Source organism: Mya arenaria, chromosome 10 (genome assembly GCF_026914265.1).
Source record: "Mya arenaria isolate MELC-2E11 chromosome 10, ASM2691426v1".
NCBI lineage: Eukaryota > Metazoa > Mollusca > Bivalvia > Myida > Myidae > Mya > Mya arenaria.
The window spans coordinates 19408745-19423751 of NC_069131.1; positions in this window are offsets into that span (position 1 = coordinate 19408745).

The following is a 15007-nucleotide window of genomic DNA, read 5'->3' on the forward strand; positions in this document are numbered from 1 at the left end:
GGCGGGAACCAATGAAAATGCAATGGTCAGTTAGTCTTTTCATTAAATAGTTTGCTATATTATTTTGCTGCTCTTCAACATGAAAGGGTGCATATCAGCTCACGTTACTCAAAAACATTTGGTGAAGAATACCGACGCCTCTGTCTTTTTGAATAAGGACATCATGATGTTTTGTATTCGACAATGTTTCAATGATCCAGATAGAGTAAAACTAACATCAAATAAATTTGGTTTCGACCTAGCGTTTTGTATAATTAAGATTTAATCTATTTACATTAATTCAGGTGAAGTAGGTGTCTCGCCAGTCCAGTTTTTTTAATAAACAGCGGATGACAAGTTAATCATGATATTGAGTAGCAGCAACGGCTGAAGAATCACAAGCTTGTACGGGGACGATCCGTCTTCATTAATCAAACACTTGATCTAGAGAAAAACACTTGAACTGTCAATGATCACTTAAAAACGTTCGCATGAATTCAGCACTTATGTTAAGAGCTCCTTTATATAAAGTCTTGACCCTTCGCGCCTATCATTGTAGTGAGATCAGTCATTAACACACAAAGAAGTCAACTTCAGAGGTAACTACATTTATTGTACATACCAATTTGAAAATAAATGAACAAAACCTTGTACACAATTTTCAATAATCATTTTCTCAAGAGTAATGTAAATTCATAAGTAATAATGTTGGTTAAATGTTTGAAGCAATAAAACGTTATCTAGGCGACCATTTACAAAAGTCTTTGTTACATTTCTACTGGTTTTATAAAACGTATTTCAAACAAAATTTCAGATAATCACTTGAAATTGTTAATCTTGGGAGACTACACGCCATAAGAAAGAAAAAAACACAGGCACTCTACAGGCAGTTCTTTGTGTCACTACACAGGCACTATACAGACAGTTCTTTGTGTGTAACTATTTTTAATAACAGCAGATGACGGTTAGGGTCAAGTGAGTGTAAATTATAACCTCCATCGGCTGACCTTTGAATAACCTTCATCCGCTGACCTTAGATGACTGAATGTCCTTAAACGACCTATTCAGTCATTCACCTATCATAACCTAAACATTTAACCTTTAATAACATTGTACTGCTCCGCTGAAACAGCTTGACCATTCATCCGTCAACTTAATCATAGTGTTCTTATTAGAAAGAAAACATATTTTAATATCTGTAAACATAATATTAAGTATGGATTTGAGAGTGTATGATGCAAATCAGAGAATGATAAATTCTTTTTTTGATGAGAGTGGATCACAGTTACCATGGATATCTGATTGTGAAGTTTTAAATATATATTGGTGGATGCAAACTAGCCATCGGCGTATGATAAACCTATTAAGACATTCCAACTTTCAAGCAATTGTCGATGAATACAATAGCAATGAGCCACAGTTACATGAAGAAACATATGAATTTATACCATATTTATTAACCTTCTCTCAAAGTAAAGATATTGAGGACTATATTCCTAGACAATAGTTTTAAACTGTTATATGTTACCTTGTTCAATAATTGTAAAAATCATGACACAAGCACACCTGGATGCGATCAATTTTAAAATTAATGCAGATGTTAGCATAGTGGCAGTTCATCACGAAAAAGAAAAATCAAAAATTAAATGTATTCTATCTAATGAATGTGTCTTAAAACCATGGAAAATAGTTATGTCATCAGTGTAGAAGACGGTTGCAGACGCCTAACACTATCTTCAAACCAATTATTTAACTTGTATGATTTGAAGGAAACATTGTTGTTTTTAACTTCAATTGTTGAAAATCAGTGAAAATGAATCAAACAGATTGTATTTCTTTTCAAAGTGGTATTCCTTTTTCGGAATATACTCATCCAGTGTATTGATGAGGGTCGCCTTAGCACCTATACGTTTTGGCCGGAGCAAATAATCCCTACTAAACAAAGTTTAGCCAAAGCCGGATTTTTCTATACCAATGTGGGTGACAAGGTGACATGTTTTAGTTGTGGAAAGACATTGCTTCAGTGGAAGTCATCCGATAACCCCTGGGCGGAGCATAGTAAACATTCAAAAGATTGTGAATATATAAAGATGGTTGGAGGAGATCCATCACATCATATTGCGTTTACCAACCACAAGAACACATCTTCAAATTCGTTTTCTCTTTGGAGTTAATGACAATGGCGTCTGTTTCAATTAATACATCAATCGAATTGTTATTTGAATCTTACTTCAAAATATTACATGCAAGGACAGTGTTGAACTCATTTTCAAAGATGGTGAAAGAACATTGTTATGGATGTCAATTTGATCGATTTAGTCAATCAGATCACACTTGTATAATGCGTACGGAGAGAGAAAATTTGGATTTGTTTTTCGACAAAACACTAGATAAACTTGACTACAATAGTCTCATGTCTGTATGGGAGACATCTGTTTATCTATCAACAGAGGAGGCTGATCTCGTACGATTAAAGTTCTCTTCACAAGGATGGAAAAATCAAATTGACTCTAATGGATGGAAAGAAGAACTGAAAAATACTGTTTTGAGAATGAAAGCAATAGATGATCGTTTACTTCCTATCAATGATGAACCTGATAGCCATTTGATTTACCCGCCTTCCAATAAACAATGTGACATGTTCCAGAACAATTGTTTTCATCAAAACCAAACAGAAATGGAGTATTGTTCATTGTGCAGTGAACAACAAATGGACGAATAAAAACAATTGACATGTTTTGAGTTCAATGATTAGATTTGACTTACCAAATTGTTTATATGTATTCTTTTTATATTTTACATGTATTACTTTTATGTCCTTGAATAAATCGTATATAACCATAAATGTTTCATTTTCTGTTTATGTTTCACATGAATGTTTGTTACTTTTACCAAGTACATTTTATTTATCTTTTATAAACTATCATTAAAAATTAGTGACAGACATTCAAGTGATTCATATTGTTCGATATAAAAAAAATAAAAAATAAATAAAATAAAAAAAAAAATGAAATGCTGAACATGATAACTTGTCAACATTAGATTCAGATTGTTTTATAAGACAGATGACAAGTATTCAAGTTCACCATTCAAGATGAATACACAACAAAAAGAAGACATATTAAAAAACTATTATTTTAATAGTTCAAATATAGCATCATTCAGAGGATCACAAATATTATATGCAATATTGAATAAAAAATATCCAGGACTATTCACAAAACAGTTCATTCGTCAATGGTTGGATAAACAAACTAGTTATGCTACTTCCAAACAGGTTCGTCGAAAGTTTAGAATGGCCCAAGTACGAGTGTCTTCTATTGATGAACAGTTTGATGCTGATCTCGTGTCTGTAGGCAATCTGTCAAAAGAAAATGATGGATTTTTTTGATAGTTATGGACATTCACCAGGATATAACAATGATTTCTTTATCACATTTATTAAACAATTCAAAACTGTAGACTATTCTGACAAACATCTTCAAAGCAATTATTCAAATATTTGTGGACTGTATTGTTTATTTTATTTTATGTTAAGATTAAAAAATATATCACTAGTAGATATTGTAAATATGTTTCTTCTAACTTTTCTAGAAATGATGTTTTTGTTTATGATGTTATGTCCAACATATTTTGTTATTGTATAAAACATGTAAAAATAATAATCAAAGTAGCAAATCTAGAATTAAAAACATATAAAATTAATGTATTCCTTGTTTCTTATCATTTTGAGTTTATATCTTAGCAAAGGAATATATCTCAACTTTCATCACAATAAAACAAGATGGATGAAGCGACTATTAAATTTGAATGTCCCAGCACATGTATTATTGCTGGAAGTACTGGGAGTGGAAAATCAACATTTACATATGAATTGCTGAACGTGGCAGATAAAATATTTACCATACCACCAAAAAGAATAATTTATTGTTATGGTATATACCAGAACTTGTATGATAACATGAAAGCTACCATTTCAAGTATTGAGTTTTTTAATGGTCTCCCAATGAGGGAAGATTTAGAAACATGGGCCACTGATTCATCCCACAAAGTAATAATATTGGATGATTTAATGAATAAAGCTGCAGAAAGTAGTGAAATCTCCAATTTCTTTACTCAATATAGTCATCATTTAAATTTCAGTGTAATTTTTTATGTCAAAATGCTTTCACTGCAGGAAAACAATTTCGCACAATCAGTTTAAGCACACACTACTTTTTACTATTTAAAAATCAGAGAGATAAACTGCAAATACAAATGTTGGGTAGACAGATGTTTCCAGGACAATTACCCTTTTTTATGGACGCCTACACCAGGGCTACAGATACAAAATATGGATACTTACTTGTGGATATTTCACCACACAGCAACCCTAGTTATAAGTTGCGCACAGACATCCTCCCACATCAGACTACCATCGTCTTCGCACCTATAAACAACAAAACATGCGTAACACTGTAAAAAAAGAACGCCTTTTCATTCCGTTTATCATTCAAGTAGATTTTAGATTAGATTCGTTTTGTTTTTGCAAGTTTTACTATTAGATTCAATCATTTTATGTATACTATGATTAAGTAGATTATAGATTAGTATTCATATTTTATAAGTTTATACCGTTGATGTTAGTTTCACTAATTCATGTACCCTGTTATTATGTAGTGATGATTAATAAACATTAAAATTAATGCTTGTGTTATAGTTAGTCTCTATATTAATACAGTTGTGTACAAAGAAAGTTGATTTCCCGTTGAAATATTGCATTACTTAGATATAGATGATTCAACCCCATACATTATTTGAAAACCTAGTTTGTATGTCAACGGATAAGTCACTTTGTCTTTTAAATGAAACGAAAAAGACCTATCATCAAGGTTTTAATCCAATATTTCACCACCAAGAGCTTCACGTGTGGTTCGGATGATGTGCGGTGGATCGAACAAACTTACCATCTTTATATACACGGTGGAACATATTTAACTTGACACAATCCCGAGCATGTGTAGATGTGACCTACATCAATTTAGACATTGACACGAGCGCGAGCATGCGCAGTGCAGACCTGGTAATGATGACCATGGTGGGTGGTTAAAGTGATCAAGGTTATAGACATGCGCAATCGTATCCAAAGATAGTTTGACCTAGGGGAAGAACAAGAACACTGACCTGGATTTGGGACTGGCTCCTCCGTCTCCTCATCCACCACGAAGCCTCATTTGCTACTACTTTCAACCGTCTTCTGGTTCCATGGGAATGAAAGTACTTTTTCGTCACGGACGGTGTATAACAACATTTTACTTCTGTATTTATACATTGCCTGTCTGTGCTCTTACTATGAGAAGAAGTTTATTGATGTGAATCTCACATTGATGTGAATTCAACATTGTTCATTATCACACTAACATGTACACTTGTTATCGTTGTAAGTATTAACAATAAAGATTACTGTTCAAAATCAATGACAAATCAATGTATCTCGCATTATTGTCCGTTTGTCTCAGTAGCTCAGGGAAATGATATTTAATTTTGAAAATAAGGTTACTTCCCCATAAGGCAAACCATACATTTCCTGTGTTCCATGCAATGTTTTACAGCGATGATGGCGGACATGTCTACCCAGAAATGCTTTTTACATCCGGTTACTGATGCAGGACATCATATAGACCAGCTTTGTAGTAAACCCCATATCCTTATAGAGTACTTGGAAGCGTTTCATCATCATATAGTGAGATAACCACACCATCGCCGCTTGTCACCGTGGTTTTATCAGGGACGCGCGCTGTATTCATTTATTAGCTGATAAAGAAAATAAATCGAGTTTTTTCGATAACCTGGTAACGTATATGACTTAAACCTTGTGCAAAAACTTTACCGTTAGCCCAAAACTGTTGAAGATATTCACTTAAAACTTGGTACTTATTGCCAGAGACAAGATGTAGCAGGGCCCATAACATCGGCGTTAATAATGTTCGAGTTATGCCTCTTGCTGAATGACAATAAAAACAGCAACCATTTATGAATAGAAGGAAAGAAACCGTGGCATCATCACCATTTCTAGTGAGTGCCCCACTCCCCAAGCAAGGAATATTGCACTCAATGTGTAGGCACATGGTCGCGACTTTAAAACCAGTCAGTTATGATTTACATTAAGTGAGGTTTTACGATGACATACTCTAGAGTCAAGTCCAAGCGACTTTCATCTTCAGTTGAAATGATAAATGCGATAATTATTTAGCGCTCTCTGACGTCACGTTTTTCCCATACTTCTTAGGTAATAGGTGGCGGTGTTTATTAGCACCAATTTCATTGTTTAGCGTGCCACCAGCCGAGCGGTTTTCGTTTATAGTTTAAATTTAATAATTTATTTAATAGTGCATTTACTGAATGTGAAAACACTTTGTCTATAGCTAATTTCAAGTATGGTATTATATCAAAGCGGTGTGCTAAAGTTATGAGTTACTACGTAGGGCTTGGGTGGTATTTAAATTTATAATCAGCTAATGTTTACATTCAATACTGGATTGAATCACTTTACGTAATTCTGATCGTTGTGCAATCGTAACCAATACCAGGTTAAACCAGTGGGCTATTTTAAGCAATCATAGCATTCGGTTGATCCCTTGTTATCGTCAGAGACATATGTATTTTATTGGTACCCCTGACGGTCTTTTATGGTCTGTATATGGGAGGACGGTTAATTATTAATATACGTATACTTAATTATACATCGTTTTTACTAAAAGTTCATACTGAAATGTTTTGAAAACATGGCAAGAACATTGTGTCTGTTATTATGTATAAATCCACCATCTTGTTGAAATAACCGCTCGGGCGTTACTAATATATATATATATACGGTTTGACACCACTGTAGCTTAATAGCTGTGTTAGTAACGTAACTACCTCTTAAGGATACACAGGTGTTTATTTTGTTAATTCATATTACAAAATAATTATACATAAGATATAACAAGATTAAATAGTTTATATTGATTTATTAATGCAAATACATATGCATCTGGGCACAGCCTCAATATAGCAGACGATCCTTCGCTCACCTTGGTTTAACTCGTATACTCATTTATAATACTATGCATTCATTGATAATGTTTAACCACTGACGAGGTCAGGTGAGGTGAACGGTCTGGTCTGTCACCCAGGATGTAAATAAACATTCATCAGACTGAACCAACGAGTGTAGTTTTGGTTGACATTGTATATCAATTAACAAAAGCTAACTTATAGACATTTATTTACAATATATAGCGTTACATTACAAATATGACAGTTATTTATACAATGGTACATACACATTTACAACATACAATGAGATAACACCATATTTACATGAAATCAGTCAAAATCACCAGCGTTTATCCAACTTTTAAACTTCTTTTGGATAATATTTCCATTTCACAAAATACTGTTTATTGGCTCCTTTGCCTTTTGTTTTCAATATCCTCTCAATTTTGAATGCACTGTTTGGATTGTATTCACTTTGATAAAATGTTCCTTTAATATCTTCATTTTGTAAATCGCGTAATCGATAAAGAGGGAGAGTACCCCTGTAATAACGCCTTTGGACTCTAAACACTTCACCGGAGTATGTTTGGTCATACGGCCGAGTAAACACAGTTTTCAGATGACTGATGCGGACATAATCACCCACTTTTAGTTTGAACAGTTTCAGTTTCACGTTTTGTGATCGTTTTTTTTTTGATTCTGTGCAAAGTATGTTTCTAATCACACCTCTTCCTGATTTATGTCTTTAATATCAGCAGGTCGCATTCCAATTGCTCTATTATAGGTAATGTTATAATTGTCACCGATATCCTGCAACACGGGTAGAAAAGTTGCCGTTTCCTTGTATGAAAAATAGCGCATGAGACGTGTCTTGATGGTTAAAATAATGGATTTCTTCTTTTTTCATGAGCTCTTGGACTGTCCTGGCCTTAAATTCCTGACCTGAAAATAAAATGTTTGTGTAGCAGTTGTCAACAATGACTGTGTCGCATAAGTAATATATAACATTTAAACATTCTTACTTAATCATTAATCACAATAATGGACAATCTAAAGTGTAAGCATACCTTTCATACACTTTGGTCTGATTAAATGTGTGTATTATCTCTGGGTGCTGCTTTCTTTTGTGTCTTAATATATTATACCTGCTACAAAACGTACGTCCACATTCTGAACAAGATATGCTTTCCATGTTCCCTTACCGACGATAAAAATAGTGAAGAGAAGGAATCTGATAATGACGTCAGTGAAGAGGAAACAGAAATTATATAACTTGATTCTAGTTGTTTGAAATTGTTTGTTTTATTTGATAACAATAGTCAAACTAGGATTGAAAAATAACTCGAAACACCAGTCGAAAAGGCACATTTACAGCAGTCTGGTTACGGGCGCAGACTTTAACGCATATTATAGATATAGTGTTGCAGATATCAAAGGCGAAGAAGGATTTGCACTGTTGCAGATGACATACACAATGAATGTGTAAGTAAACGCATATAACATAGAGATATAAAAATAAAACATAACCTGAAGACATACAAGCTGGGTAATAAAATGTCATCGAGAATATTACTTATGTAGTATGTATGAATTGTAACCAGATATAAAACTTACCTGATTAAATTTTGTAGTAATTGTAGTTTTAAACCTAATGCTCAGTACAATGAAATGAGTTCATTATTTGGAGAGTTCAGATGTTTAATTTTAAGCACACCTTTTTACAAACTAAGAGGTATGACTGAATACTATATTAACATAATATTTTAATGCAATCATTATTATTTTTTAACTGATCTGGCGGCGTCTTTGATAACCAGCATCAACATTTGTCTTGTTTCTATATGGAAAACGCTTAAAACATAAATAAAACTACAACTAAAACACACAACAACAACTCCGTTTCGTATTATAAGACATTTTATTTCACATCATTAAAGACATTTATTTTACTTAAAAACAAGTACGTGTTGCAAAGCTATCAGATACAATTGTGTTATAGAATTAAATGGCGTCTGTATTCTGCATTGTGTACGGATTGAAAGCAAATAAATTCCCAAAGCACTCTTGTACGAACGAATTAAAGTATCTTTGAATGATTTTTTACTGATTTGTTTCTTCCTCTTGCTCTGCATCCAACTGAGGAACGTCGTTACTGTCCAATACCTTATCGAACAGAAATCTCCGCTCAAGGATGGCGTACTTTACGGCTTCCTGTTCGTCGTAGTCCTCTGTGTCTTTAAGTTGATTAACTGTTTTCTTTATGGTCTTATAGATGGTATCTCGCTTGATAGAGTCAAACCACACCAGCTTTGCCCCCCAAACTATTCATCAGGGCCTTTTTGTAAGTACCTCGCATATCCTCAACGACATCCTTTTCGGCTTGGCTTTCACTAAGGTCGGTATCATCCTGCATAAGTTCACGCACTTCCCCCTCATACTGCGATTGACACTCTTAAAAAGCCTCATCGACAACCTCTTGCCAAGGATCAATACCCGAAGAGTTCTCCGAGGTTACAGACATGTTGTCGTCGCTGTTATCAGACTCGTTTTCATCAACAGATCCAAAAATATCTTCTTGATCTCTAACGTAAGACATAGCGTCTTCATCCGAATCTTCGTTTGAATGCGCAGACCTTTTATGTCGCAACATATTATCGCGTCTTCCTAAACTTTTTAAACAAATATCACACTGGTGCATCACAACAAATTCCTTAAGCGCTAATAAGTAGGAGTGAGTGAAACATTCAGCTTTATACATGCCCGATGGTAACGATGTTTTCGGACTTTTCTGAAGTTTGTCTCGGCGTTTTCTGTCTCATCCGTATATACATTTTGAGGCTCATGTCTGTTTCGAGAGGCACTGCTTTTCAATTTTCTCCTCATCTTATATTTTCGTGTATCCAATAGATCCATTTTTCCACTAATGTACGACTTGACTACTTGTCATCCAAACACTCACTGAGGTTGAAAACTTCATGACACTTGATTTTATAGTAGCATCATTAACCGCGCGGGTTTGTACCAAGTCTTTTCTTCAAATGCAACAAAAATGTTAAAAATAATTACTTTACTCACGGGAATTTTAATCATTTATGCAATACTAAACTTCATTGGCAATCAATTTAAATTTAGTAATTCAAAATACATGTTAAATACTAAAGTTTATTCATACTATTTTTTTAATTTTTACGAACTACTTCTTCTGATGTTCCGGCAAACATCCGCGGTTGGATTAAGTGGAGAATGGCCGAGGTGATCCGAAAAGTTAAGATCAAGCTCAACGTTAAGCGAAATACTATTGATACCGCTAGAGTTCCGGTCCATCAGTTGATTAAACGGAACTGATAACCCGTTTAAAAACAATTATTCAATTTATTTACTTGCATCTTGAAAATATTCAGCTGATACAAAGACTGGATCCATAAATTTAGTGGTCCGAAAAGTAATTAAGAGAAGCCTATATTTTTCTTCTCATATATATGAAATATATCTTATGACGGACATAAAATCACTTACATTTTATATAGAAGTGAGGACGTCAAAAATATAAAACAAACACGAAACAATTGATGCATAGCATCAACTCGGCGCGATAAAAACAGAAGCAAAAACATGCATGATGATCACCAAACAAAATATGTTATTTACTTCAATGATAACATGTTAAGTATACATATATACGAAGAACAGTATTATTGATAATACTCAAACTATTGTATTTATTTTTGTGAACACACATGACTGTAAATTGAACGCGGGTAAAAAAGCTATACATAATGGGGGAATAATCTGAACTTTATTCTTTTGAAATTTGCAAAACAAATAATTAAGCGTACTGTTATTTTTCAAAACTCCCTATGTCGCTGCTCGCCAAGGGAGATTACTGCGAGGAGATTGAAAAACATATGCGAAATTGCTATAGTACCGTGTAACCTTCATCTATTCGGGGAAAAGTTGGTATTGAAAATTATTATTTTCAAGTAAAAAATTGACAATTTATGAACTGGCCTCTAAGTTAAAGATACATTTTAGAAATATCAAAACATCGAGTCCCAGGCTTCGTAAAGATTGATACAACGTTTGTTTGCAAATAGAGTTATGCATATGCGGTTAAATGAAATCAATTTGGGGAACATTGATGTCCAAGTGCCTAGAGTTCAACTGAAACAAGATGGAGAAGTCGTGTTAAATAATAATGCCGGGTAGAAACATTTGGGCCTTTTTATCGTAGGATCGATTTGCGATTCCCTTATTTTGGAATTTAATGATACAAATAATGTGACTGGACATTTTAATGAATGTTTGTTTAAATTCCATTCCTAACACTCATTAAACACACGATTACATTTCTTGATACTAGGCCAATGTAAACAAATTCCTAGATTTCCATCCACATTTTTTAAAAATTGGGGCGGGGATGACATATTTTTCTTAAATGACTTTTTCACCGTTAAATATGTGTTCATGTTCTTTTTTAAAAAAAGGTACTATAAGCATATGTTTCTAGACTAACCACAAACACAATTGTAACGGTATTCCTTTTCTACATGTGAATGTTATACATCGACATCGTATGTATGAATAATCCCCGTTTCTTGACCGTACCAGACCGATACGCAAATACAGACTCTTGTTCAACATTTTTATAAGAGTCACTAAGATGTAAGGAGCGCTGGGAAAAAGAGGTGCCGGATGGGGATGAAACATTAGCAATTAATTTATAGTCGCCTTTAAGATATTTTACCTTTCGCTCGTTGACCTTACGTTTACTGAATACTTAAAACACGATCCATTTCGTACGAGGTCCTTACAAATCTATAGGCAACTTTTGTATTTGATATGCCGGAAATGCGTATTCCTAAGGATGTCTTTAGGATTAACACGTACATGTACAACAAACTTCCTTACACCGTCACAACAAAGGCCATATTAAATTGATTATCTTGCTTGTTTGCGTCATCATTTCAATAACATAAAATCAATATTGAACCGAACAATTCAGTTGTAGGGAACCAAGTCCAGTGTTTGCTGGGTGGTATTTGCTTAGAAGTATTGACAGGGACACATTTCATACTGGGAAAATAAGTTCGTTGAATATGGATCTTCAATGTATATGATTTCAACGCAAATTGTTGTCTAAGATTAAGACTGTCTGTGTAGGGAGATAGATGTTTAAATTGCCTGATTTTAATTGGAACGTGAACGTGGAACATTAAACTACATACGAACACTTCGTAGATTACGATGGTTTACGAAGGTATATTAACAAGATATATGCCGTTCTATTAAAAACTTAAGTAAGAAACGTACACCTGTTTTTCGAAGATCTACGAAAATTCATACGACAGCGTTTAGGGTGGCGTACGAACATCGTAGACTAAAACTATGTCCGCCATCACACCAAAAATATTTGAGATGTGTGTAGCGGTGATTTTATTTTAGCTTTTCTTTATTTTTACAGTTTTAACTATTTTAATTTAAATAACAATTCACAGTAAATAACCTCAATAGTGAACATTAAGTAATGAATTTATTTCCAGATGTTTACACTTTTAAAGATTATAATGGAACAATTTGTCACATATCAAATTTTCATTTAATAGTCCGATGTTGCACAACTACGATGTTATAAACCTTTAAATTTTTAATTCAACTTTTGTTCCTAAACGCATAACAAAGGCCTTATATGCTATGATTTTACCGCGAAAAACAAACATTAAATGCACAATTATTGTAGCACGTGTTATTCGTGCGACACAAGGTACAAGGTCAACAGTGCAAATGAAATACGTCCAACGGTGCAAATGAAATACGACCAACGGTGCAAATGAAATACGTCCAACGCTGCAAATAAAATACGACCAACGGTGCAAATGAAATACGACCAACGGTGCAAATGAAATACGACCAACGGTGCAAATGATATACGACCAACGGTGCAATTGAAATGCGAACAACGGTGCAAATGAAATACGACCAACGGTGCAAATGAAAAACCACCAACTGTGCAATGGAAATGCGAACAACAGTGCAAATGAAATGCGACCAACGATGCAAATGAAATGCGACCAACGGTGCAAATGAAATGCGAACAACGGCGCAAATAAAATACGACAAACGGTGAAATAAAATGCAACCAACGGTGCAAATAAAACGCGACCGACGGTGCAAATGCAAAGGGTCAACGGTGCAAAAAATATACTACCAATGGTGCAAATGAAATGCGGCAAACGGACCAAATGAAATACGTCCAACGGTGCAAATAAAATACGACCAACGGTGCAAATAAAATACGACCAACGGTGCAAATGAAATACGTCCAAAGGTGCAAATAAAATACGACCAACGGTGCAAATGAAATACGACCAACGGTGCAAATGAAATACGACCAACGGTGCAAATGAAATACGACCAACGGTGCAATTGAAATGCGAACAACGGTGCAAATGAAATACGACCAACGGTGCAAATGAAAAACGACCAAATGTGCAATTGAAATGCGAACAACGGTGCAAATGAAATGCGACCAACGGTGCAAAAGAAATGCGACCAACGGTGCAAATGAAATACGACCAACGGCGCAAATAAAATACGATAAACGGTGCAAATGAAATGCAACCAACGGTGCAAATAAAACGCGACCGACGGTGCAAATGAAAAGGGTCAATGGTGCAAAAAATATACGATCAATGGTGCAAATGAAATGCGACCAACGGTGCAAATGAAATGCGGCAAACGGAGCAAATGACAAAATCGACCAACGGTGCAAATGAAATACGACCAACGGTGCAAATGAAATGTGACCAACGATGCACATGCAATACGACCAACGGTGCAAATAAAATACGACTAACTGTGCACATGAAATACGACCAACTGTGCAAATGAAATACGACCAACCGTGACATGAAATACGACCAACTGTGCAAATGAAAGGCGACCAACGGTGCACATGAAATACGACCAACTGTGCAAATGAAAAACGACCAACGGTGCAAAGGAAATACGACCAACTGTGCATATGAAATGCATCCAACGGTGCAAATGAAATGCGACCAACGGTGCAAATGAAATACGTTTAACGGTGCAAATGAAATGCGACCAACGGTGCAAATGAAATGCGATAAACGGTAAAAATGAAATGCGATAAACGGTACAAATGAAATGCGATAAACGGTACAAATGAAATGCGATAAACGGTATAAATGAAATGCGATAAACGGTACAAATAAAATGCGATAAACGGTACAAATGAAAGGCAAATAACGGTGCAAATGAAAAGCGTCAACGGTGCAATGAAAAGGGTCAACGGTGGAAATGAAATGCAACCAACGGTGCAAATGAAATGCGACCAACGGTGCAAATGAAATGCATCCAACGGTGCAAATGAAATGCGACCAACGGTGCAAATGAAATGCATCCAACGGTGCAAATGAAATACGTCCAACGGTGCAAATGAAATGCGACCAACGGTGCAAATGAAAAGGGTCAACGGTGCAAATGAAATGCGACCAACGGTGCAAATGAAATGCATCCAACGGTGCAAATGAAATGCGACCAACGGTGCAAATGAAATGCATCCAACGGTGCGAATGAAATGGGACAAACGGTGCAAATGAAATACGTCCAACGGTGCAAATGAAATGCGACCAACGGTGCAAATGAAAAGGGTCAACGGTGCAAATGAAATGCATCCAACGGTGCAAATGAAATGCATCAAACGGTGCAAATGAAAGGCAAATAACGGTGCAAATGAAATGCATCCAACGGTACAAATGAAATGCGATAAACGGTACAAATGAAAGGCAAATAACGATGCAAATGAAAAGCGTCAACGGTGCAAATGAAAAGGGTCAACGGTGCAAATGAAATGCATCCAACGGTGCAAATGAAATGCGACCAACGGTGCAGATGAAATGGGGTCAACGGTTCAAAGTAAATACGAACAACGATGCAAATGAAATGCGAACAACGATGCAAATGAAATGCGATCAACGGTACAAATGAA